General features: G+C 37.0%; 1 protein-coding gene across 2 annotated transcripts in view; it reads left to right on the forward strand.

Annotated features, from left to right (window-relative positions):
* Positions 1–5325: 5325 nt before the first annotated feature.
* Positions 5326–27241, forward strand: part of LOC131696547 (zinc finger and BTB domain-containing protein 7C-like) — a 93216-nt gene continuing 71300 nt past the window's right edge. For both annotated transcript variants that reach the window (XM_059023794.1, XM_059023802.1), the window contains exon 1: positions 5326–5441. The gene's annotated coding sequence lies outside the window, so the exon portion shown is untranslated. The remainder of the gene's footprint in view (positions 5442–27241) is intronic.

Consider the following 27241-nt stretch of genomic DNA (forward strand, 5'->3'; position numbering starts at 1 on the left):
AGCACAGTACAAAGAAAACTACGTCGATGGAAAGGAAGGTAAGTAAGCTGGGCTTAGCTGAGTGGGGGACGGAGGGGGTGATGCTGGGATGCCAGAATCACCATCAAGCTCTCTTAAGGTGTCGTGGGCTAGTTGACGAAACACCAAGGATAGAAGGTGCCCCCTTGTGACCCCATAGAAGTATCCTACTCACCTCAGTCCAAACGGTTGTCATGCTGATGCGCTAGGAAGGCCGCACTGTGGTTAATCCCTGGTGCCAGCATTATACTTTAGCCAACAACACCAGGCAGAAGGTTATCTACATCATCAGATGGAAGGAAACACAGATGGATTACATTAGTTTACAGTAAAATAAGCTATGTCTTAGTTGGTGCTTATCTTGGCGAGAACTGAGTCCAATATCAGCATGAGGTTTTAACACCTACTGTCATGTAATGGAAATCATTTTTTTTTAATAAAAGTGCACTTAAAGTCCTGATAATCCATCATCATCAAACTTAAATTCAAATGATTTATTCAATCTTTTCAAATGTGACTTGTCATCGCGAGAATGTCTTGAGGCACACTGATTGGTTTATTCAATCTTTCCAGAACCGTCGTCATATCGTTGCCTCGTTTCGTATTCTGATTTCCACGAGTGAAACTCATAGCTACACAATGGCATGTAAACAAACGGTGAAATGCGCTGCTGTGTCACTTGTTACAAAAAGTTTGAAATTGTTCAAGCTCCTGAAATAAACCTGAATCAGACACACGTCACCAAGCAATTTGGTGTTTTCCGTTCTGGTGAGTTGCTTCACCATTCAGTTAAATAGTTTTGTGCATGTCCTGTAGAGGTATTCATAATGAATCTAGAGTTGCTGCTGCATTTAATAACGTGTGTTACTTTATTATTATAGTTTATTAACATACACTTGCCTATTGCTTTCCCTTACTTATTCTATTCATTTCATATGTTGATGCAAGTGTGTCATGACAAGATATACATATTTATTTATTTACTGATTGATATTGTGTCTGGTGGTCAACTCCATCTTAAATAACACTTCAGCTAACAGAACACTTTGCTTGCTTCCCGAGGGGTGTTCTCTTAGTCGGAGAGTACTGTATACTGTATATACATATGTTCATCTGCATTAAGAAACCTCTACACCTGTTTTTATGGAACTATGACATTACTATTACGTTCTGTTGGTAAAATTATACACATTTTTCAGTATCTTCAAAAAGTACTACATACTTCTGTGTCCAAAATATTGCAATTTTGAGAGGGGAAAATGATAATGTTCTACTATATTTAAACCTGCAGTTATAATTGTCGACAGTACCCACAGTCTTTCATTTCTTTGAGGATCTCCTTCCAATGCGTAGGATACTGTAACCAATCCTGTGAAAAGGTTTGGCATCTACAGCCCAGGAAAGAGCTGCAGCTGACAACTTGATAGTACCAAGACTTCAATTTAGAGGAAGGCTAGACCTTATAACAACCTTCTCTTGCATCTGTGACCACATGTAAGACTGTGGTGGACAGTGCGTTAAATAGGGAATCCATAAAAACAAATTACACAGTGAAATGGCTACACATGCTACAAACTGTCTCACCCCAGCAAACTAAATCGGGTAGCTGCATTGTTTGTCCAACCCTCGTTGCGTTTAAAATGAGCTGCATTATAAAAGACTATCACAAAAATGTTCACTACTTTAAACAACATTTCACACAAATGTCTCCCATCTGATTTTCTGTATGCTAAATTGTGTCTCCTGGGGAAAAAAAACATGCAGGAACAGGACTAGAAGAAACTAGTTGGGTTTGCGATCCATTACCTGAAGTAAGAGACTCAGCTCTCCTCATGCCGAAAACAAGATTGGTATGAAATAACCAGACAAACATCTGATCCATATATAACATAGTAAACATATTTGAACACCCTGTTACATTTGTATGATGGGTCCAGAGCTCATTTGCTCTAATATTGATATTGTTGTTCATGGCTGTCATCTTGCTTGCTGGTCTGTTGTGTTACTATGCTTTTTTGCTTTCTGATTCTCAAACAACATGTGATATTGTGACATTTCCCTTTGGTTCACTTTACCTGGTTTACTGCATAGTATATAAGGTGGCATCAAACCGAGTCGAAAAGTCACACTGTAACGTGATTTCTGAACACCATGCAGGCAGTAAACAATAGAGGAATTAATAACAAAATCTTGTTAGAAAAAGATCATCATAAACTATTAAGATGTCCTTTGAACCTTGAGATGAATGTGTTTTTGCTTGTTTTTATGCATGTGTTTTTTTATATACAATTCTATAAACTACTAAAGGTAAATATATGTATTTATGGATGTAAGTCTATCAAATGTAAGTATGCACAGTTTTTGAGGTCTGGGCTTCCACTCCCTGGAATACCATAATTAATAAACAGATTGAAAAGTAGACCCTGATGGACAAGGATTGAAGAGTTACTGACCCAGATAGACCCAAACCGATGACAGACCCTGATCTATTTTAAAGCAAGCGCAAAAGGCTTAGGGTTTTTGTTTTCTTGGAGGAATAATCCCATTGTAACAGCATAAAACTAACAAGAAATAACTTGGTTTGCTGGAAAGAGCAGTTAAAAGTATAGTTCTGAGTTTCTTGCTCTTTTTATGTGGTTGGAATACTGTTATTCTTCCTTGAAAGTATTTCTTTGTCTTTGCAGTTGCCTACGAAGAGCCTCTTTTCATATATTTCTTTGAAACATTCATTGTGAATTTAAGTTTTCTTTCAGAATGTTTTTAAATAGTTGCTATTTACATGACATCTTCAGGGATTGTAAAAAAAAAAGGTTGTATTACGATTGTACAAGTATTGGTAATTCGTAATAATATGTTTAATTGATAAATGTGTACTTTGACATTGTTTGCCTACATTTACTACGCAATTACACTATACGGAAAAAGGACTTTTGCAAGATGTGCATTAGGTACGAAATAAAATAATCAGAAAAGAGACAAGTTGGCACAAAACACTATTCCACTTTAAACTGGGGGGTTTCAAGAAAATCTATGGGGACCAATTTTTGTGTGATAACGCAATGATGTACGACTTGTACAAGGTAACACAGACCACAAAGGAGGGTGTAGTTTAGTTAAATCTGTAACAGAGACAATGTAGTGCTAGGCACTACCTAATTGGAGTGGGCATTCCTGGTGCTGTGAAATAGCTTGCATCCCACTAAATCTCTGTATCCCCCCACCCTTCGGGTCTCTTCGGGACGCCTCCCTGCTTTCTTTCACTTCACGTGCGCGCGCGTACATTTTAATACTGTAGCACTGGATGAAATTGTTATCAGAAAAAGAAGGCAGTCTTGACAACAGAGCACAGTTCAATAGCCGGCAGGCTCTTTATTTGCAGCAACAGGTTCACAGCAAGTAACACAGCTCACAGCACACCGTTCTCCACTCTGAATCCACACACACTCACACACCCGATGCACCCTCTTTTATCCCCCCTCAGACCCAGACACAGAAAAAGTTGCAAGTATGTGAGGCTTCGACCAATCAGAGCCCACTGACCTTTAACTAACAACAATGCAATCGATTATCACATTTGCCACCCAATCAGAGTTCTGTACAGCCTCATGGGATTCAAGTGAAGGAACACCAAAATTTGGAACCCCTTGCCTTTCAAGGGTTAACATTAAAAGAGAAACTAATTCAACTTATTTTGTATTTGGTAGCACTGGAGGGTGTCTGCCTTCCCCTTTATTTTTAATATTAAACATTAAAAGATGGGGTTGCCAGATATTATAGAATGGGGAAGCCTAAGAAAGGGTAGAACAGCACAGCAGATACCCTCCAGTGCTACCAAATACAAAATAAGTTGAATTAGTGTCTCATTTAATGTTAACCCTTGAAAGACAATGTTAGGCTATACCTGTAAACCATAATAATAATAATAATAATAATAATAATAATAATAATAATAATAATAATAATAATAATAATAGGATTTAACTACAACAAATTACTTTACATGAAGATAATGTACTAAAGCTATTTTGGTTTAAACCACTGTGCTTTGAAACGTTAATAACGCTGTATTTAGGTAAGGTAAACAAAGGTCCTATTGTGTAATAAGTAATTTTTAAAAAAATGTAGCCACTGGTAGAAAAAAAACGTGAACTATCTATTTTTATTTATTTATTTTTTACCAGAGAATAAAAACAGCACACAACTATTATGTGTTAGTATTAAAATGTATCTGTCGTCTGTCTCACAGCTGCGCGCGCACGTGAAGTGAAAGAAATCAAGGAGGCGTTCCAAAATTACCCAAAGGGCGTGGGGATACACAGATTCGGGGGATGGAGGACATTTCACACCAGATAATTCGAAATGCGAATTAGACACAAATACATTTTTTAATTCCTAACGATACTTTTACAACGCTTAACTTTGATGTTATTGTAGCTTGCGAAACTCTGTTGCTTTTGCACTGGTGCTTGACTCGTAAACACATATTCCTGGTACTATGGTAAAGTTTAAACCACATACTGTGTGAAACGAGGTTAAACGTATTGACTGCACTGCAAACATATCTGCTTATGACAGGCTGTTCCTAAACTATACATAATGTCACAGCACCACAACGTTGAAAAAAAAAACTCAGACCACCAACCACCCAGTTACTTCCTGAAGTCTGAGCCTCTGTCTGTTTTTGTGATTGGTACCCTTTCTGTGAGTTACGATGACGGAAATTCTCTGATTGGTCTTTGTGGAACCGATAACCACGCTGCTTTTGCAATGCGGTCCGCTGTGCCGGCGAATTTGTTTTGGTGCAGAAATCACGCCTTACCCGATTGGATAAGTGTTTTGCTCTGTCTGAAGAGCACGTTTCTATTGGTTCATATTCCTGAGCTTCGTGTAAAGAGGAGGGTCTATTTCTTCACACGCCGGTCGTTTCAATTTAGTTTGGGTAGGGGGCAACTCAAGATATGCGTTAAACATTTAAAATTACACAACATTGAGTTGTGAAATAAATAATGCAAGTGCACAGTATTCCTTTTCAAAAAGTCCAACTAATTATCAAAACACGTGTAAACTGAATTCATTTAAGCCCAGTAACTACATTTAAGTACTGTTTCGTGAAAAGTTTTGAAATTTAAAGTCAGCCACAGAACTGTGCAAATTACAGAAGGCGAGTGGTCTGTCTACTGTGGTCTCTGACGTTATCACTGTAAACCAAAAATAAAATGATGTGGGTGGGTGAGGTCCCCGCAGCTCTCTACATTCGGTATAAATACATATTAAATACTGCACAAGGGAGGAGGGAGGAAAGAGACATCCGGGCCCTTTCCCTGGTCCCACTGTGCACTGACACGGCACGCAGCTGGCACAGAGCAAGGAAATGAAACATCAGAAGTGTGGATCGTGCAGGCGAGAGCACGTTAACACAACAGGTAAGCGACAGCAGTATTTCCACTCTATATGTCGTGAGCTTTTCAGTGTACGGTACGGTGTGCATGTTACAGAAAGTACTCAGAATGGTGCTGAAGAGTGTCATTTAGGGATGGCACGAATCTCGTATATAAACTGTATCTAATAAGTACCAGCTAGACCGTAACAGTGCAGTTGGCATAGTGATGGGTTGGGTTGGGTTTGTGATAGGGGCATGAAGCAAAGTGAGAGTAGTCTGGTTTCTGCCAGAATGCAAGCTGATGCTGCAGTGCTTACGGTAAAGATTTAAGTGAAGAAGCGTGGGTAGTAGAAAGAAAGTTAAAACTGGATTTATAGAGTCGGACTCCTGTGACACGGCCACACCGCACCTGCTTATAATTGAATGCTAACGGGTTTGATTACAGACAGTATAATTCGCCTACATGGCAGTGGTTTAACTCGCGAGGAGTGGGTTAATTAAAATTGTGATGGGGGCATGTTTGCGCAGAGGCTAGGTATGTACGCGAACAGAATTGTTGTATGGGAGGTTTAGGTGGTTTTAAAATGAAGACGCTTTTAGATTTGACATTTCAAGTTTTCAGATTGAGATAAGGTCTAAGAAGGTATAAGAAGGGTGAGCCATACTTTATGCTATTGTGGCATTGGCAGGTAACGCCGGACAATTAATTCTTCATTTTAAGTGCTCCTTCCACGATACATACATAAATTGGCATACATAGATTGATATAATAATAATAATAATAATAATAATAATAATAATAATAATAATAATAATAATAATACAAACTATATGTATCCGTTCTGGTCCTTAAGATCCATTTTGTGAGCACATAGTAATTTCCACCCTTGACAAGTGTCTTAAAATAGAAAATAGCTTGTATTGCTTCAGTCTGCTGTAGTTCTGTGTGGCATAGACATCAAAACAGTTGTTCCACAAGCAGTTTGATTGAAAAGTGATGACGTTCTATTGATAGACCTGCGTTTGTCATTACATTCATTTATCATGATGACAAGTGACAGAGCTGTTTTTATACAAGACAGCCTACGTGTTCAGGATAGAACTAAAGCCAAAACCGTTTTGAAAAGAAAAACCTAGACACTCTCCTTTACCTTTTTGTGGAGAAAACTGCTTTTTCTTGTGTCAGCAGGTTTATACAATTTCTAGAATAATTGTAACAGTGTAAGGGCCATTTCAAAAATGTATTTAGCTCCCTCCCACATGGGGTCATTTTACATTTTAAATCAGTGATGTTTGAGCCCCCACAACTCCCTTTAGATTTGTATGATTCCCTTCACTAATGGATTGTCATAGTGTGCTTGCGACTGATAGTAGCTATGGAAATGGTTTTCAGAACATTTTTAGGCAACAGTTTTGAGGGAGGTGACAGTGTTTGAGGCTTACTAATAATGTTATGAACACACAGTGGCTTTGGGTTAGACAAATGTTTAAGAAGGTGTACCTTTTTTTGTTTTCTCATCAATGGAATTTTTTTTGTGTTATTTATACCGTCATTTGACAGTTTTTAAAAAAATATATTTATACTGTATATAGCTTATTTCAGCATAAATATTGTGTTTATTCTCAAATGAAACATTTTACACACATATTTGTAACAACAGTGGCTTTTCTGTGTGGATTTTGGGCACGTAGCATTCATACGAATTTGAAGGGACCAGCAAAAAATTGGTCTTATCAGTCATTCTTATTATCATGATTCTAAGCCAAATTCAGACAGTCAGTTTTTATTGACGTTGCAGTAACACTGAAATCAACTTTCAATTACAGAACAATGAAAAGTATTACACATTTAAAAGTACTATTCATTTTATTGAAAATATGATTGGAAGTGAACTTTTAAAAAGTACACATAGCAAATGAACTGCACTTGAAATCTGCATCCTAGAACACATGGAAACCCTGAACACAGCTTTCACTGAGTGCGTGCGTGCGCATAATCAGGATTAACTGGCTTGAGTACAGAGCTTAATATAAGCATAACAGAGATCCCGACAGGTACATAAACAGCTTCTCCTTCAGTAACCTAAGCTCCTTTTGATGTGATACAACAAGGACTATATAGATTCATAAACAAAACTTTTCAAATAGTTGTATGCTTTTGAAGAACTCAAATTGCATGCATACGAAAAATACTACAGTATAATTGCAGAAGTATGTATCTACAAAATACATGTGTATCTATTATGTTAAGTAATTTATCTAACACAATGTTTTATATACATTGTGTCTGTTTTTCCCAAATAACGCTTGCTATTCTCTTATAAAGCCTTAAGTTTCTTTTTTTTTAATTTTCACTTCTTTTGACTTGCACAGTCACATGTATTGTAATGATTACAATTAGCTATATCCACTCAATTAGAGTTGTTTGTTTGTTATACTACAAACATTTTAAAAACCTGTTTGATGCATTTAATAAATACAGTTAAATAGTAAACAATAGTCACAACAACAAGAGAAAGAAATATAACGAGTAATTTAACACGCTACTTTTTTTTAAAATTAAAAGGTACATAAGAACCTTTTTATTTTTTGTGTTGCTACAACTATTTACGTAAGGTGTGTGTATTGTTTTATTATTTTGTTTTTTTACATTTTGACCACTTTTTTAAACTTTTAAAGTGCATTCCCTGCCTCAAGATGGCTTCCCATGTACCCACATGGACCTCTCAAAACTACATTTCCCATCATCCTCCTGCTCACTGGTAAATGCATCTCAGTTACATATGACAATAAAATAAAACGGTCCTTATGTACCCTTTAAGTAATAAGTAAGGACATATTTGTTTTTTCTGAAAAAACGAGTAATAAGTTACTTTTTTTTCTGGAACGTGCCCACGCTGAGTACAGAGGCACTAATCTGGATGCAAGTTAATTCTTTTCCCAATATCCTTTACACCTAGCTGTTCAAATGAGGGCAATTCATTTTATTTAAATTCTTCTTCCCTGGGGGAGGGGGTCCACAATAATTTGCACAACCAGGAAATTCGAGTTAAGTGAATCGTATTGTAAGAAGTAATTTATAATAAGTGACTGCTAAATTTGGCTGGGACCATGTAAAAAATGTGTAGTATCAGGAAATGTGTTTAATCCCAGTTTGTTTTAACGAGAAGAGCAAGGTTGCTGAATAGAAGAGCAGCGCATTTTAGGACTCATTGTATACATGTAAAATGCTTCCCCTTGTGGGCATTTTATGTGCTGCTAAAATGAAAGCCCTTTGGGAATATTCTGCAACAATTCATTGATTTGGAGTATTGTGCTTTAGTGCAGATAGTGATATGAATGGGTTAAAAGAAGGACGGGGGAGTGGTTCAAACAGTACAAATTAACTCAAGAAGGAAGTCTTTGGTTTGTTCATAAAGGATGTTGGGGAGGAAGGAGAAAGTGTCAGGTAAATTTAAGGGGAAGGGTGTTGGCCTGCCCCTGCTAAGATGAACTGGAACTTTGACATTTTATTGCCTTTTGTACCACACTTTGTTTTTCTTATTTCTGATAATAAGCAATATAAAACAAAATATTGAGTAGAATATATATTAAGTGCCATAGCCAATTCCCCATTAAACATCAGCATGTTACAATATTGTTCACTATGGGACTCTTTTTCCAAAATTGGTGTAGATGCGGTTTACTGATACACTTTAGTACATAGGTCTTACAAATTGGTTTGCAAAAATTAAAGAAGTAATGTTAGCTTCTGTAGTCTTCATATTGATTACATGTACTAAGTAATGCTCTATGCCCCCCCCCCCCCGCTCTTGTGACTTACCTTCAAAGGAATTACAGTTGTATTATGTAGTGTTGGGTGTACATTATTCCTTGTGTTTTTTCACTTCCATTTTAGACTATTATTTCCTGGTAGGACACATGCTTCGATGAAGAGCTCTGATTGCTTAGCTCCTTTGCTGTCGTACCACATATTTGCAGTAGAATTCAATGCTCTTTTTTTTGTATCGCTCCAGTGTCACCCTTTGTGTGAACGTTTCATATAAAAAGTCTAGGTTCTATTATTTTTGTTGCTTCAAGAAACCACAAGACCGAACACAGTAGGAACTTCCATTTCTTACCTAAGAAAACAAACTCAAATTAAATGGTAATAGATAAAATAATCCTTTGTGTGTAATACTTTACATTTACTTTAGTCAAACCGGGGAACCAAGCAGATCAATCAAATAATGTTTTGTTCATATGCTTTACCGTTCCTGTGGTGGAATAAGGAAATTGTCTTTTCTGGAGACTTTAGTATCCAGTATTCTGCGTGCGATCTTTGACAATTAGTACATCTCACTGACAACACACTGTGGCAGGAATTCATCAGCCTTACTGTATTGTGTTTTTGAACATGCAATGGATTTAACCTTTAAGGAAACAGCTTTTTTTTTAACCCACTCCATTGAGCTTCCTGTTTTCTGTCAACCGGTGATCATTCTAATCAAAGCAACATAACCAGGCACCAGTCCTATATATGCTTAATATCTGCAAGCATGCAGTACCTTAGAGCCAGCTATTGACTTAAAACATTAACATGCCGTAGCTTTATACAAATTATGAATTGTGTACATGTGTGACTCCATCCTGGCCTATATATATATATATATATATATATATATATATATATATATATATATATATATATATATATACAGTGCATAGTAAGTATTCACCCCCCTTGATGCAATAGGGGGGTGAAAAAACAAATCAATGAAAAAAAACCCCTAAAAAGTCTTAATTAGATAAGTATTCACCCCTTTGCTATGACACTCCTAAATAAGCTCAGGTGCAACCAATTGCCTTCAGAATTCACACAATAAGTTAAATGGAGTCCATCTGTGTGCAATAAAAATGGTTCACATGATTTCAGATTAAATGCACCTGTCTCTGTAAGGTCCCACAGTTGTGTAGTGCATTCAAAGCAAAGATACTATCATGAAGACCAAGGAGCTTTCAAAACAACTCCGGTTTAAAGTTGTGGAAAGGCACAGATCAGGGGAGGGGTATAAAAAGATTTCAAAGGCCTTGAATATCCCTTGGACAACAGTCAAGTCGATCATCAAGAAGTGGAAGGTATACGGCACCACCCAAAATCTGCTTAGAGCAGGCCGTCCTCCCAAACTGAGCAGCGGGTAAGAAGGGCATTGGTCAGAGAAGCCAGCAAGAGGCCAATGACAACTCTGAAAGACCTACAGCATTCAATGGCTGAGAGGGAAGAAACTGTCCATGTGTCAACAGTAGCACAGGTACTCCACAAATCTGGCCTGTATGGAAGAGTGGCAAGAAGGAAGCCATTTCTGAAAAAAAGCCCATGTAAAATCCCACTTGGAATTTGCAAAAAGGCATGTGAGAGACTCTGAAAAGATGTGGCAAAAGATTTTGTGGTCCAATGAAACAAAAATGTAACTATTTGGCCTAAATGCAAAGCGTTATGTGTGGCTCAAACCCAACACAGCACATCAGCCAGGTAACACCATCCCTACTGTGAAGCATGGTGGTGGCAGCATCATGCTATGGGGATGCTTTTCATCAGCAGGGATTGGGAAGCTTGTTAGGGTAGAGGGCAAAATGGATGGAGCTAAATACAGGCAAATCCTTCAGGGAAACCTGCTTCAGTCTGCAAAAGACCTAAGACTGGGACGGAGATTCACCTTTCAGCAGGACAATGATCCCAAGCACACAGCCAAAGTGACACTGGAGTGGCTTAAAAACAAGAAAGTGAATGTCCTAGAGTGGCCCAGTCAAAGCCCGGACTTTAATCCGATTGAGAATCTATGGCAAGACTTGAAGACTGCTGTCCACCAATAATCCCCATCCAACTTGACAGAGCTTGAACAATTTTGCCATGAAGAATGGGCGAATATTGCACGATCCAGATGTAATTGCTGCCAAAGGTGGTTCTACCAAGTATTGACTCAGGGGGGTGAATACTTATCTAACCAAGACATTTCATTTTTTTTTTTTCATTAACTGTTGTTTCACAGTAAAAATTCTCTTGCCTCTTCAAAGTGTTGAGTAGGTTGTGTAAATCAAAGGAAAAAAAAAATCCAATTTAAATGCATCAAGATTTCAGGTTGTAACACAACAAACTGTGAAAACGTCCAAGGGGGGGTGAATACTTACTATAGGCACTGTATATGCCTTGTGCTTGGGATCATTGTCCTGCTGAAAGGTGAATTTCCTCCCAAGCTTCAGTTTTTTAGCGGACTGAAGCAGGTTCTCTTGCAGTATTTCCCTGTATTTTGCTTCATCCATTCTTTCTTCAATTTTAACAAGATGCCCAGTCCCTGCTGATGAGAAGCATCCCCACAGCATGATGCTGCCACCACCATACTTCACTGTAGGGATGGTGTGTCTTGAGGCATGGGCAGTGTTAGGTTTGCACTACACATAGCGCTTTGAGTTTTGGCCAAAAAGCTCTATCTTGGTCTCATCTGACCACAAAACCTTTTCCCACATCACAGCTGGGTCACTCTCATGCTTTCTGGCAAATTCCAGACGTGCTTTCAGATGGTACTTTTTGAGTAACGGCTTCTTTCTTGCCACCCTCCCATACAGGCCAGTGTTATGCAGAGCTCTTGATATGGTTGACTGGTGCACCATTACTCCACTCCCAGCCACTGAACTCTGTAGCTCCTTCAAAGTGATTGTTGGCCTCTCTGTGTCTTCTCTCACAAGTCTCCTTCTTGTTTGAGCGCTGTTCTGAGGGACGGCCTTTTCTTGGCAGTGCCTGGATGGTGTGATGCAGCTTCCACTTCCTGATTATTGATCCAACTGTGCTCACTGGGATATCCAAACACGTGGATATTATTTTGTACCCTTTCCCTAATCTATGCATTTGTATTACTTTATCTCTAACTTCTGTAGAATGCTCTTTGGTCTTCATTTTCCTTCAGATTCATAGCCTGACCAATGATCCTTCAACAGTGGGGTTTTTATCCAGAAAATGTGACAGCAACTTTAATGGTTCACCGGTGGAGGCCAATGGTAAGGTAATTGTGTCCTCGTTAGGGCAATTTCTTTCATCGGTGTAAACTGGGAGCTTCCACAGCACAGGGGTTGAATACTTATGCAAGCAAGATATTTCAGTTTTTTATTTTACTTAAAAATATTTCCCAACATAAAACCAATGTCACCTTACAATAATTGATTTTGAGTTTCAGTGTTTTAAAATAAAATATCAAACAGAACGAAATTTCAATATACCATTTGTAATTCAGTAATATGAGAGAATTGGTCAGGGGTCTGAATACTTTTGCAAGGCACTGTATATATTATATACTTATACTGTAAATTCGGATTAAATATAACTAGTAAAACAAAACAAAATCTACTGTACATTTTATTTATTTTCACTGACAATATGTAAATTATGTTGCAGGCTTCCATTCACCCCAAAGCAGTAATACGCACAAAAAATACTGTGTAGTTGAATGGACATTAGATTTGACTGGTACAGTAAGTGCATGCAAGCTATTTCCAGTTTTTTTAGACGAGACCCTATTCTGAGAAGTACGAGCTGTGTAAAATTCAGCTGCTTGAACAGAAACACTTATAACACAGTAGCTCAGGTTCAGGAAGTCAAACCCATGCCTTGGGTTTTGATTAATGAGTAAGAATACAGAAGGCACTTGGTTACAACGTTCAACCCTGACTAATAATGGGAATAAGAAATAAGGTTTCAGTAAAACATTGTAACACTTTGTATGAGTTTTGATCAAAGAGAGGAAGTTAACAGTCAGGTAAAAGACAGCTATGGAAGTGGTCATCACAGGTAACACACTGGCCAACCGCCTTAACTGTGAAAGAGTTTCACTAAAGAGAACACAATGATTACTTGCTGTCTAGCATGCAGTGCACTAATGCATTTTCATACTTGACGCTTCTAGTAATAAGAACGACCAGCAGTGAGAAACAATGATAAAGTGGTTTTCTAAGCAAAGAAATAGTCATCCCTGTTTTTTAGTGGTTCTTGAGCAGACACTAAGTTATTTCCTGCTTTGTTATGACAGGAAGCTGCAGGTTGTGGAGGACCACTGGTGTGCCATTGTGTCTGGAAAGATTTACAGTCATAATTATGTGTTGTATTTTTCTCCAGATTAAAAATATGGTGTGATCAAAGGAAAAGGCACAATTAGGCTAAGTATATTAAGTTATAGTATGATTAGTCAGGTGAATAATGGTCCATTTAATAGCAATTTAAATAATAATCTATTTACTGGAGAGATGTTTTTGTGGAGTCTGACTAATTAACAATTTGCAGTAAGGTAGTCACTTTAAATTACAGAGATGTTACAGTAACCATAGTTTTTGACAGTTTTTTTCCACTTTCGAGCATTCAGTGGAACATAAACTATAGGCCTACCATCAGAAGAAGGTTGGACAATTGCATGTTTAGTTTTTTTTTTAAGAATAAATCCATTCTTTCCTGAACATGTGAATCTTATTAGCCCAATATATAAATCACACGGGCCTGCATCATTAGATTTTTGCATGTTTTATTTTTGAATTCTAGGTTAATTACATTGCACTCAGATAACATTAATTCAGACAGAAAACCCGAATAATTGATGCATCTCTAACGATGAAGGAGAAAATAGTATCTACTTCTAGAACGCATGAAAATATTTGTAATATTAGATTGAGTTAGTATGTAGAGAAACATTAAACAAATGAATTTTTAACAAATGTCGTATTGCTGTAATACCTTAGATTCTAAAAGTTAGATCATGTTGACATGTACCACAGTATTTTATTTTATATGTTTTTTGTTGACTACACATTGTATTTTAACTGATAAATGCCTATCGAGATCATACCCTAACAATCTTCAGTATTACATATAGATCTAGCATACACTTTTATTTTATTTTTTTTTATATAATTTTACAATTCACTATGAGTTCCCTCGCCCAGAAACTCACATAATCTGCAAAGCAAATTCTGTTTTAAAGACGCTATCAAGTAGGGAGACAATCAACAATGTGTTAAACAACTTGGCAAAGGCCAGACATGTGTGAGAATGTGTTGCTAATTTAGTGGAAAATTGATGACCCAATTGGGTACACTGTATTTAGCATTTGCAGAACTATCAAAACATTTTGATGGATGTGCCTCATGTATCTGAAGCCAAACTACATGGAACTGGTTCAGCCACCTGGGGTGGGCTGGCTAGGGAGGTGGGTAGTCATGCTATCACTGGCTGCGTTTGGGGCAGCCCCATGGCAGTGTGTATTTCAAAACTAATGTACTGTACTTTATCTAACTAAATAATTCCATTAAATCTTAACTAATGTGACTTCACTTCAGATTTCCCTATAAGATAAACCCACATATTATGGTAAACTTTAAAAAAATAAATAAATGTAATTATATATTTTTTTGTATTGCAGTTAGACCAGCAATATTATCTGATGCTTTCAGTCTTGCTCTTCCGGTTTTACCTCAAGAGGATCTGAAGTTTCCATCTTTCTCTAACAACAATTCAAAAGCCAGTATGATCCTGGTTTAAGGTTAATTTCCTTGATTGCATAGATATTAATGATTTACTTTTTTGTTAACAGAATTTTAAATCTGTGTCTTTTGTTTTTTGTAATTTCACATTATTCAAATATTATAAGCACTAAATATGAAAAACTTTGGCAAGAGACATCTTGGCATTTTGCATTAATAGATAGATAGTCATTATACGCATTAATACTGATGTGTTTGTTTTAAATTATTTGTTTGTACACTGAACTTTCATATTTGAAAACCACATTGGCATTATAAAACATATATATTATAAATAAATTACATGTTTTTAGTTTTTTTCCCCCAAATTACTGCTTTATTACTTGGTAATGATGTCATCGCCAAATATGTAGACTAATAAAGTCTCTGGCAACAAACATCTAAATTGACCTACGTGTCAGAGTTCTGGAAATGCTGAACTAAGACACCATACTAAACTTAACCTTTATATTGTACTGTTTCAGATGTGATAGAGTTTGGATTGTACTGAAGATTAGGAGTAAATGTATCTACAATCACTTACATTTGCACTCTGCTGAGTTAGCACAAAACTTTGCTCGAAGGTAATGGTAAATAATAAACTTTCATCTTTTCGGTTACAAAACTGAAATGCTGATGTTTTAAGAAAATATATTAAGAAAAAAAAACTCTACGATGTAGTCAACAGTAATCAAGATAGAAATGTATCTTCGTGTGTTTACAAACAGTAGAGTGGAAACAACTCTTGTCTTTCAGATTTTGTAAAATACAGATTGAGAAAGAGAAAAAAAGATAATGATGCAGACCTCTGAGAAGCAATCGGCCCGATCGAGTAATACAACATTTAAAAAAAACAAACAACAAAAAAACAACACTGCAGTGGTAGACCAGTTAATACTGTCTGCATTTAAGAAAAGGCTGAAAACGTTTTTTTTTACCTCACATAGAAATGATATCAGTAGTGTCAGTTGCAAATCAAATATCCTAACCTTAATGACAACTATGTCTTTTCCATTTTAAGTGTGCTTTGAAGTTGCAGTACATCTAAACTCATTGCTGTAGCTTTGCTGAATCCCAAGTCCTTCATACGGCTATATTTTTCAACACAATCCAGATTCCAGATATTTCTATTCACACATCATAGGTCATAATAAGTCATCTGGGGAATACTTTTCTCATCTTTTACACATTCACCATGAGACGGAGAACTTTTTGAGCATCAACGTGTATCCAGATCATGCTCCCTTCTGCAACTGTGCCTGTTTTCTGTTACTCAATAGTACTGTAATTAATTTAAATCAGAAGATCAGGATTATTGCACTGTATGCCAATTCATGATAGATTTGTCTAGTGGGCAAACCTGTTAGGGACACCTTTTGGATGCTTTGTAGGGAAGTAATTTGTTTCAGAAGTGTAATGGGGATGTCGTGCACAGTATTTACATAAAAGATAACACCCTGTGCCAGGAAGGTATTTAGATTGCTCTGTTTCACTTCTCTTTGGTAATGGCTGCTAATGGAGTTTTCTTCACAAGCTGCAGTTAATAACCTAAGATATTGGTTTGTCTCAGTATAACCACAGACCTTCAAGTATATTTTTGTGCTTATTAAATGACCTATGAAAAATAAAGCAATATATTCAAAGAATACATGGTCAGTCCCTCCAGGATTCCACAACCACAGAAATCCATGCAGAAGTCACACTAGAATCATGTATTCCGGTATCTGCAGCCTTTATCTTATATGAAAACCAGGGTAGGCACATACAGAGAGTCATCGTAGTCACGTAATAAGCCCCCAGTAAGTGAAAAATTATAGCCAAATGCAACCCTATATATATATATATATATATATATATATATAATAGGCTAGGATTGAACAATAAAAGTTTGGTGACGTTTCTTGTTATACATTATAAACTCTCCACAAATATGTAAAACATGCGCTGAAAAACTATTAAGAATATCTGTGTTTTACAACGTTACTTGACTGATGTAAAGATGATATAAACATGCAAAGAAAAATGTTTTCATGTTTCATGTTTTATTTTGACATAACTTCCATGACCCCTGGCACAATATGTGTAATAATCACATTTACATTGTATTTTGCCTCTTCTGTACTGTATCTAATATTTAATTGAATACATTACCATGAATAAATAAATACTTGAGTGTTTCATTACCCATATCTACTGTAGGTTAATCTAATGAATCATTTTTTTGTGTAGTGTTTTCAAATTCACAAAAGCAATAGGTACAATAGGCTATATAGCAACGTTTTCCATATTGGCAGTGTGTGTTGGTTGTAGTGGTGCTGTATTAGTGAGATAATGTAGCAAGCAAATTGGTATTGTTATGCAGTTCTGTGAAATTCACTATATTATTATTATTACTACATTTTTTGTTTTACTTTTGACTAGCCAGTACAGTGCTGTCGTGGCTGTCTTGCATTTACTGACAGGAATCCCTTTTGTATATCATAGACTTTGAAATAACCTGTGTGAAAAGTACAGAACTCCACAAACGCCTCTGTATGTATTTGCACCAAGAATACACATGCCACATGGCTGAATATGAAAATAATATACTTTTTAATAAAACAGAAAAAAACCCCAACTATTCAATTACTTCCTGTGGCAGGATAGCGTGAGGAAAGACTCTGAAACAAGAGAAGCAGCAGTTTAAGCTCTGGTTGCGCACGTTTATAAGCACAAATAAAACAGGAACAAACAAACTGGGCACAAGGGCCAAAATAATAGATTTAAACAAAACAATACTGATCACAAACACTAATGTCAGACTGGGCATTCACCTTCATTCACCTACACCTTCTCCCTCTCCCTCTAAATACCTGTGGCCACTCCCCAGTTAGCACTTTCTTACCTAATTGGGGAATGACCACACCTGTGACTGCTGGCAGGGACAGATTTAACCCCATCCCTGCCAACATTACATTCCCACTCACACACTATTTACATTAAGGGCTTTCACTCTGCCACACTTCCCTTTGGAACTTGGGTCATCATAGGAGAATCATACCGAGGATGTGCGAGTTAATCTAGGCCACTTTAATAAGATTCCAAATACTTACTGCCTCTAATGCACTACTGTACATATTGTTGAAAATGTATTTTTAAATTCATTTCGAGTTAGTGTTTATTTTGGCTTTCAAAATCTGCAACATCATAGAAATATTAGGCATATTATGTAGAAAAATATATAAGCAATCAATGAAAAGCAAATATTTAAATAATAAGCCTTAGATATGAAAATAATGAATTAACTTACCACACATGCTCTTCAAGATTGCTGTTGCACTTTCTTGCAATTCATTAGTCTTAGTTTCATTTTTGTAAAGTTGCCTCTACTGAAATTAAATGTAAATACAGTGGTTTGTGTCATATAACCCAATTTTTTCCTGTAGAGTGTGCATTATTTAATGCAAATATTTTAAGTGTGGATTTCAGCTGGCTTTATCAAGTATATTTTGAGATTTCCTACACTGTACCCAAATAATCCAATGAAATGTGATCAGTCATCTTAAATAGAGTGTCAAATTTAAAGTTAAATGCATAAACGCTCATTGCTGTCCAGTAAGATTTATTTTACAAGATAATGTTCTCAAGTGTTGGAGTACACTTCTCATGCTAAATGCTATGACGAGAATGACTTGAAAATGAACATTGAATGAGCAATGAAACGTGATATTTGGAAAAAAGCAAATTTTTTATTACATTTGCTTTAGAAAATGTATACTAGGCAGGGATGAAAGAGGTGATAAAGAACATAAAAGAAAACCAAGCATATCTATAACCTTTAAGTCACAAGTTACTGATGTGTTACAGTAGATAACAATGCAGTTATTATTATTATTATTATTATTATTATTATTATTATTATTATTAGTATTATTATTATTATTATTATTAACAGTAGCTTTTTCAAAATGAGGTAGAGAAGAGAGTAATCTGAGACCAAGATTACAAAACAGCGTTATATATGCTCATTATTACTCTGTGTACTTTCCCTCTGACACAGAGAGCATAGTTGTTAAGTGTGGATCTACAAAAAGGGTTCAATTCAGAGCTGCCTGTCTAACTTGGTTATGACCTGTTCTCAGCATCTTAGAGCTAACAGTTCAGTAAACAACAACCTCACTGGCTAAGCATGGTACGCTTAAAGTACATGATGCTCACAAAATAATTCCAGTAAATATGACCTAAAATATATTGCCATCATTTCATAGGTCTTAGATTTTCCTATTTGAAAAAATGGAGTTAAAAGCCCCATCCCTGTAAACTCATGTAGAATGTCACCAATTAGTGAATAATTTAGTGTTAATTCAGAGATGGTCACAGGTATAAAAACCTGCAGCTCTTCTGTGTTCAGGGTGGGTGTTCAAGAGGAGGAACGTGTGTGTGAGAGACAGAGAGAGAGAGAGAGCAAGTAGAAAACGAAAGTAAAGTAAACAACGAAGGAGACTTCCCAGCCTGACCTAGATAGCATGGTGCTTTATGTGTTTGAGAGTTTGTATGTGTTTAAACCTTTTATTTGGCTCTGTGAGCAGCGTTTTTATATTTATTTTATTTTTTTGAATAAAAACGCGCCCCAGCGCTTTCACCCGCAAGTACCTGTGTTGTGTCTCTGTCAGCTTTCTGGTCTGGGGATGTCATCACTCGGCTATCCTGTCACAGTACTGTTGATATATGTAGTTGTCATCACCTTTTTCATTATACATTGCCAACCCATTTTATAATACAATGCAAAGATAACACACTGCGTGCAGTCACTTCCTGTATAGCCAAGAATGTATTTATTTAAATGTTCACAAGGTGATGCAATCTGTTTTACAAAGGTATCCTGGGAGACAACAAAGTGGTGTAGCAATTTACATAAAATCTTCATTTCATACAGTGCACATCAAAATTGCAAAGGATTTAAAAATGTTGTAGATGAAGATAAGACGTTCAATAGATAAACAGTTCCAGGAAGAGTCTGTTTCGTGAGTTGGGCTGTGGAGAACGAGGACACAATTTTGATATGCTGGTGGAAACAAAGCATCAAATGAGTAGGCTGTGGCAGAGTGGCCCCCTTTAGAAGAAAGATAACATCTTTGTGGTTCTGAATCACACACACAGTTCTTTTGCTGAGATGGGCAAAAAGTATGAATTCAACGTTTACACATGTATATGAGAAAACATTTTCCCCATGACTAACATTATACAATAAGCCCATGTGTTTATTTACTGTAGCTTGTGCATAAAAAGGGCTTTCTGACTTCTTTTTTTCTTTCTCCAGTAAGCATCCCCTTTTTGTTGTAGAAAGAGCCTACTTGCTCCCCAATTATATTCCGGCTCATAGCCTGCAATTGTCTTAAGGGCCAAATATAGAAATTGAAATGTTAGGGTGGGCTGCCTGTGTGTCACACACAGCCTCAGAGTAGGGTGTTGCCTGCTTTTTAATATCCTCCTCCATAACCGCTTTCGTTGGTTGCATGGAAACGCAGTGATTGTACACAATTCTGCTCCCCACCCTCCACTTCAGACAAGATTGTGCCTCTTAAAGTCAGCCTGATGTAGAGGTTCCTCAGCCGAATGCAAAATTATGAATGCTGTGTTTATTGCTTTTCATTCAGTAAAAGCCCTTTGTTTCCTTTTTGTAAGCTTCGGAAACTGCAAGCATGTTTTTTTTCTTTGTAGCAATTATAATGCGACATAATTCATTTAAACACGCTCATACACTTGTTAGTCATAAAAATACAGCCTAGTTTGTAGGATGTAAAAGTTGTGCAATAAGCTTGTTTGGATATGTTTTTAATGGGAGAGTATTAGGGTTTTAGGAGCTTCTGATGAGTGATTTTATTGAGAATAATAGCATCATCCATTATTGATAGGGATGCAGTTTTACCTAATGAAATGGGTTTTATACATTCAATTAATGAAGTAAACTTTCTAAGCTTGTTGATTCCATTATAAAATAGCCTAGTTTTGCCAGGAATCCTGTTGTTACAGTACATTGTGTAAATGGGGAAACAAGCATTTTTTACATGATGACAGTGTTTTATACTGTACTGTAGTGTTTTTACGTCCACTTTTAGATTTTAAAGTTTATTTTTGGACTAACATTTGTCCACTGATCACTCTCCAAGATTAATAAATTAGTATGTGAAATGCCTCTAGACCGTGTGTTATCCAAACAGATTTCTATTCCCAGTTCTAAACTGGGAACCTCTGTCTGACTCACAGTACAATATAAAACAATGGTGATCAACTCGGGGCCACATTGGAACTACATATTGGTTACCTACAGACTTATTTTGCTGGTACTGCTAATGTACACTATTATTCAGTTTTTTTCTGAATAGAGAAAAGTACACAGTAATGAATCAGTAAGCTTCTTTTGAACGTGCAGAACTGCCAAGTGATTCAGTAGTTCTTGGCTCATACATAGTGGTTCTCAAGTCCTTTTTTCATTTTGTTAGGCAGACTAACACACTGCCATAATATTGAATACAAAAATAAAATACACAAACATAATATTGAATATGGAAATGACAAAAGAAAGTGGACCCTGACACACCCTGACCCTTTCCGGTTTTGTCACTTTGTGCGAGAGCTGGTGATCTGTGAGACATGAAAGGCTCGTGTGAATGACTAGGGCTCAGAGCTTTCACTTTAATGAAGGAGAAATAACGCAGATTTCCCTATTAAACTAATCTGAAATTAAATGCTATTTGATAGGTATGCTGTTTATTTCATATAAAAATATCGTTCCCATCAAAAGCTACGTAAAATTATTATATTATATATAAGCTCAAACGTTGGTGGTGCTGGGCCCCCTTTCCAGAATATTGGTGGAACACAGGCTCAACGGGCCCATATAACCCAGTGCTTGAAACTAAAAAAAATATTAAAACTGATGGCTAATACCAATAAATCCAAGTTTTATAATTGCACCTGTCATCTGTGTTCAGAAAATTGCATTTTTTGTATAGATTACAGTATGTCATCCATATCACAGGTTATGTTTTTCATCATGACACCCTGGGCATCGATAAAATAAGCTCAAAGCAGCCAATCCGACACCATTGTCTCTCAATACAAAACCTTCTCCCGAGCTCTCTATATCCCACAACCCTTTGCATGCAGCGTGACGAAGGTCCCCATAGAGAATCAGTGGAGTTGAGTATCTTGGTGTAATAGAATATCTTTGATAGGTATATCGCAACTGTACAGGTCTTGTACAGGTGTTGAAAAATGAGTTAAGACAGAAAGTGGTATCGTATCAATATATTCTAAACCGAAACAAATTTTATCAGTATCATTCCGATACAAGTGTGAACAGGGCTTTAAATTAGTTGAGATTCTAATCCAGAATCTCAATTCTTAGCTCAAACCACTAGGCTACACAAAATGTACAAAAAACCTAAATCCAGTTTTTGTAGTTAGTATAAACAATTATGCATAAATGATAATACTGACATTTTTGGTAAACCACTCACACCTGTATGTAACTGGTTTACTTTCCTAGGTTTTTTCCACTCTTTGTATAATCTGCACCATTATATTACTAAAAATGATTTGTTTATAAAGCTGTTTTATACAATACAAATGAGTCTATAGGGCTGTAACAGGGATGTTACCTGTGTTGGTTGACACTGAAAAATAAGGAGTCAGACACAGAGCAGTGGTTGTAGACACACCTCACAGGTGTGCAGATTTAATTAACAACAAATATTGCAGGTGTTTTTGCACATTGCCGCACCAGCAATGGCAGCCCCATTGCAGGGCTTAATAAACACAGAAACAGTAAAACAAAAATACAGTACAAAACACAGCTAAGAAAATAAAGTTACTGTCAATGCGGCCCGTGCTACCTTCAGCCCTCGCTATACTGGAGTAGGATTTCAACAATCCCCTAAAGTAACCCTGATCCCGTGCTTCGGCAGGCCCAGTATACACACGATCACTCTTCACCACAGATTCACACGTTGGATTGCTTACTGTGCTTTTCTTTATCCTAGTTCAGGTTGGGCCATGCCTTGACTGAACCGTACTTATTTTGCTTCCCCGCGGGTTGCTTCTCTCTCACTCACTCGAGCCGTCGTTCACCATTCCAGCTGAGCAGGGAAGAAGCAGCCAGACACGGCACCTCCCAGTGTAGCACACGTCTCCGTCTTCAATGGCTTTGCAGGAGCCCTGAGATGTATAAACTGGACCTTTTTATACCCGACACCCCGCTGGAACACACCTACCTGCTCATTAGATTTCACAGCTGTTAATCGCACATAGCAGGCAGGCTGTCCCAGGAGTTTCAGGTACTTCATTACTTATTTACAATAATTACACACATTTTACACAACACTATTTACAATATATACAATATAAACTCCTGCCCTACCACAAGGGCATGAAAGAAAAAAAAATCTGTAAAACGATGCAGCTTGTATACCACAAATTACCACAACAATTTCCTACATGGAAACCACTGCAGCTACAACAGGTTGCTCTTTAGAAGTAAGATCTGCTGGTTACAGTTTCACCACCTCAAAGAGCTGTACAAATCTGTCTGTGAAGGCTCTTTGTTTGACACATCAGAAATTGTAATTGATGGTTAAGGGGAGGCTACATACAAACGTCTATCTGCTGTTATATACACTGTGAAATATCACAGCAAATGTACTTTTATGAAAGGTGTAAGAGGAGCAAAGCCCAGAGTGGAAAGTGTTAGATTAGAGAGTTTGAACTTCAGAAAGCAAGTTAACAGCATAACATTTGACTGACATTTAACTTATGCAGCTGAGAAACAACTTTTTTCTTTTTTAAAAAAAATATTATCTGCAAAATCGCATAGCCATTGTGGTTACAGTCTCAAAAAAAGCTGCTTGTAGCTGACACGGATCTAGCTGTTTGAACAGATTCCTTCTTGGTGATAACTGGCAGAACTGTTCAGTATTTCCATCAAAAATGCTGCAAACACCAGCTCTCACTTCTGTTACATGGTCACCTGCATGCACTCTGATTGCCAGTTCTTTTCTCCTGTTAAGTTTCACTCGCTCACAATAACGTACCTTTCTGTCTACCCTCCATGTCACTCAACAGTCATCAGCATTTTGCATTGGCTGTGGTCAATAAAGTGAACAAGAATAGCTGTTGTCTATGATTTTGTACAGAAGTTCAAAGTAACATTGTTGTTAAAATGGAATACTCTTTTTTAATGCCTACCCCATTACCATTAAAGATTGTGCAGTATTTATCGGGATTACTCAAGACTTCAAGGTAATGTTGCATTTTACCCCCTGAAAATACATTTTACTCTCTCATTATTAAAATTAGAGGGTAAGTTGTTCCCAGACCCAAACTGACTTCACAGCAGCACACAAACTGGCAGTTAATGAAAATAACGACCAGATTTCAAAATGTTACGGATGAAAACAGACGTGTCTATTGAAAATCAGGAAAATGTTGCCACAAGAAAAAAGATGTTCAGTGATATAGATTTACTAAAACTTTTAGTAAAAGCGTAACTGAAAGAAAACGGAGAAAACAGGAAAATTCATCAAATACCAGAACAGCAATCGACAACATTGTAGCCAAGACTGGTATTTAACGTGACACAAATATGAAAGTTCAGTTTTACGATAACCAAACGAACTTCACAAAAACAAAAGAAGGTTTAGTGACAAAACAAAAGCATTAAAAAACAAGGGAAGGGAAATGGCCATGTGTGCTGCTTTTTCAAGCTATTGTAAATGGCTAATTATAACAAATAAAAGTATACCAAAGTCTGCTGACATGGATCCTCCACCTTCGGTCTCGTTATTTATCTTGCCACGAGAGTTTATTCCTGATATTATTATTGTTGTTATTGATGTTTTATTTTTTTAAATGCCTGTTTTGTCACATGTAACAAAAAAAAAGTTTATATACGCCATGCTTGGGGGAAGTGTAATGATTAGTTTTGTAAGAGTAAAATTATTAGAAATGGAAGCAGCATAAAAGATTTGCCAGCTAGTTTTTCCCCCTAGTTTGTACTGTATTTCAAATAGGTTTTTTGTAGCTTTGTAGCTTTTATTGTTGTGGATTATTTTGCTGTGTAGGTTGCAAGGTATATTTGTATTGGACTAGTTTAAGTTGTAATCATATAATGCCTTATTTGAATTCAAAATCATGTAGGACCCACCTCTATTGAAATAATCAGACTGGACACTGCTTCTAGTAAATACAAAGGAACAGTTTTATTGGAAATAAAACTAAATAAAGGAAAAATTAAAGGTGCAACAACTAAACAGAAATACAGATAGGAAGAATTAACTAAACTAAACAGTACAGAAAAGAAAATATAAACAACGACACTCCACTCCCAATAGATGATTAGCGATCCAGAGCAATCTATGGCAGATTTCTTTAAAGGTTGCAAGCACATTCCTGACAGTTACTTAAGACGAAGGTTAGTCTTAACAGGTTGTCATTAATAACACAAATATTTGATAATCAAAGCATTGTTAAATCAGTCTCATATAGATGTTTTGGTTCAGAAGGCAATTCTCACTCTTGCGAGATAAAGACGCTCTTTATGAGAATGATCTAATATCAAGACAGGTCATTTGGATTCTAGCTTTAAACGCAGAATGATAATTGCCTTGTTAAACCCACATCAATTTGTATACATCATATACAACAAAACAATTACTTTAATGTTTATTAACTCAAAGCATGAATTGAAAGCAATAATACTTTTCTTACAATCTGCCTCAAACAAAACGTTAATTTTACTTTAAGGTTGGCTTATTCTCCAGTTTCTAAGAGGATAAAACACTATGTGTTGAATACAGGTGTTCAAAGGCTCTCCTGCCAGCAAGGAAAGGTCCAGGTTCCTGGGTCTGCCTTCCTCGCATTGTGTCTCCACACCAGGGGATGAAGAAATGTTTTTACAAAAACATTAGTCATTAACTAGTCAGGTATTCCACTGAAACAGAAAATTCCTCGCCCAATATATGCACTCTTTGTCCGGTTATGTCTGGGATATTCCACTGCAAACTCCGGCACTGCTAGCTTCATAAAAGACTGAATATATTGCAATCTCTGTCGACTTCAAATGATATGTCGAACTATTCCTCCAGTGATCAATCAGGGCTAAATGAGATGTTTGATTCCAAGTACTTTTACGATTCTAGACATCTTACGCTACGGACTTCCACACCAAGGCAAACACTGGGGTTGTTATCCAGTATCAGAGTTTCTGAAAATGGTTTCTCTGTTCAAGCCAGTCGCAGGCAGTGGGTCTTCAGATTGTCAAAGTTCAGAGCCTTGTTCTGTGTGTCAGGAGCCCCGATTGAAAGTCGCGCTGTCTTTTCTACTCCTTTCTTCACTCCGGTGATTGGATAGTTTGTTTATTTGGGGCGGTGCCCGAGTCTACGTGGAGTGTTTTCCCATTGGCTGTTCTCATTCCGAGATGGCCCAGCGTTCTCAATTGGTCCGCTGTTTCGCCCCTGTCGGCTGTATTTATGAGGTGGACTGTTTTCTGTCCGAGGTGTCAAAACATTAAAAACCGTCTGGTTTGTACCCTCTTGGAAGACACCCCTGGCGCCAAAGGATTTATTCTGCGATGGTGAAGGGAAACCACTTGTCCAGTATTTAGTTTATGACTCTTTAAAAGCATTCTTTGTCAGTGGGGGAGTTTGTGACAAGAAACCAAGCAGACACAGAGAATAGCTTAGGATACCCCTTCCCTGTATATTCCATTTCTGTTAATTTCATAAATAGAATGATATTATGACCCAACCTGAAGCTACAGCTGTCACTGTAGTTGCTGTTCTGTCTCAAAGGCAGCTCGCTTTGTTTATTCATTTTTAGAAAGGGAAACTCAGGAAAGAACAGGAATGCAGGACTCTGATGGCTGAAACACTTTACAGCATGTTGATTATCGGCATGATATGGGATGTTGGTGTGGTTCAGTTGTGCGTACCATGTGAAAGATTTCTGGGGGCACACCTGGTATAGGGTATTGCATCATTAATTTCAATAAGGATTTGGTCGGGACCCAAAAATTGTGCCGAATTATACAGAATGCCGGTTTATAGAGGGGCTGGATTAGATTCTTTACTGTATACTGAGTGCAGAACAAATGTTTGGATACTCTAACAAATATTTCTTGTAGGTCCAATTATTTTATCCATATTTAGATTATCCAGTTATGTTCTCCCAGTGCAGCTACTTCCTACAACAATTCAGGAGAACATGGCATTTGCCTCTTAACACCCAGGAGTTTGACAGCAGGCTACCGACCCTTGGAGGACAAAGGCC

Source organism: Acipenser ruthenus, chromosome 1 (genome assembly GCF_902713425.1).
Source record: "Acipenser ruthenus chromosome 1, fAciRut3.2 maternal haplotype, whole genome shotgun sequence".
In the NCBI taxonomy this organism is placed as follows: domain Eukaryota; kingdom Metazoa; phylum Chordata; class Actinopteri; order Acipenseriformes; family Acipenseridae; genus Acipenser; species Acipenser ruthenus.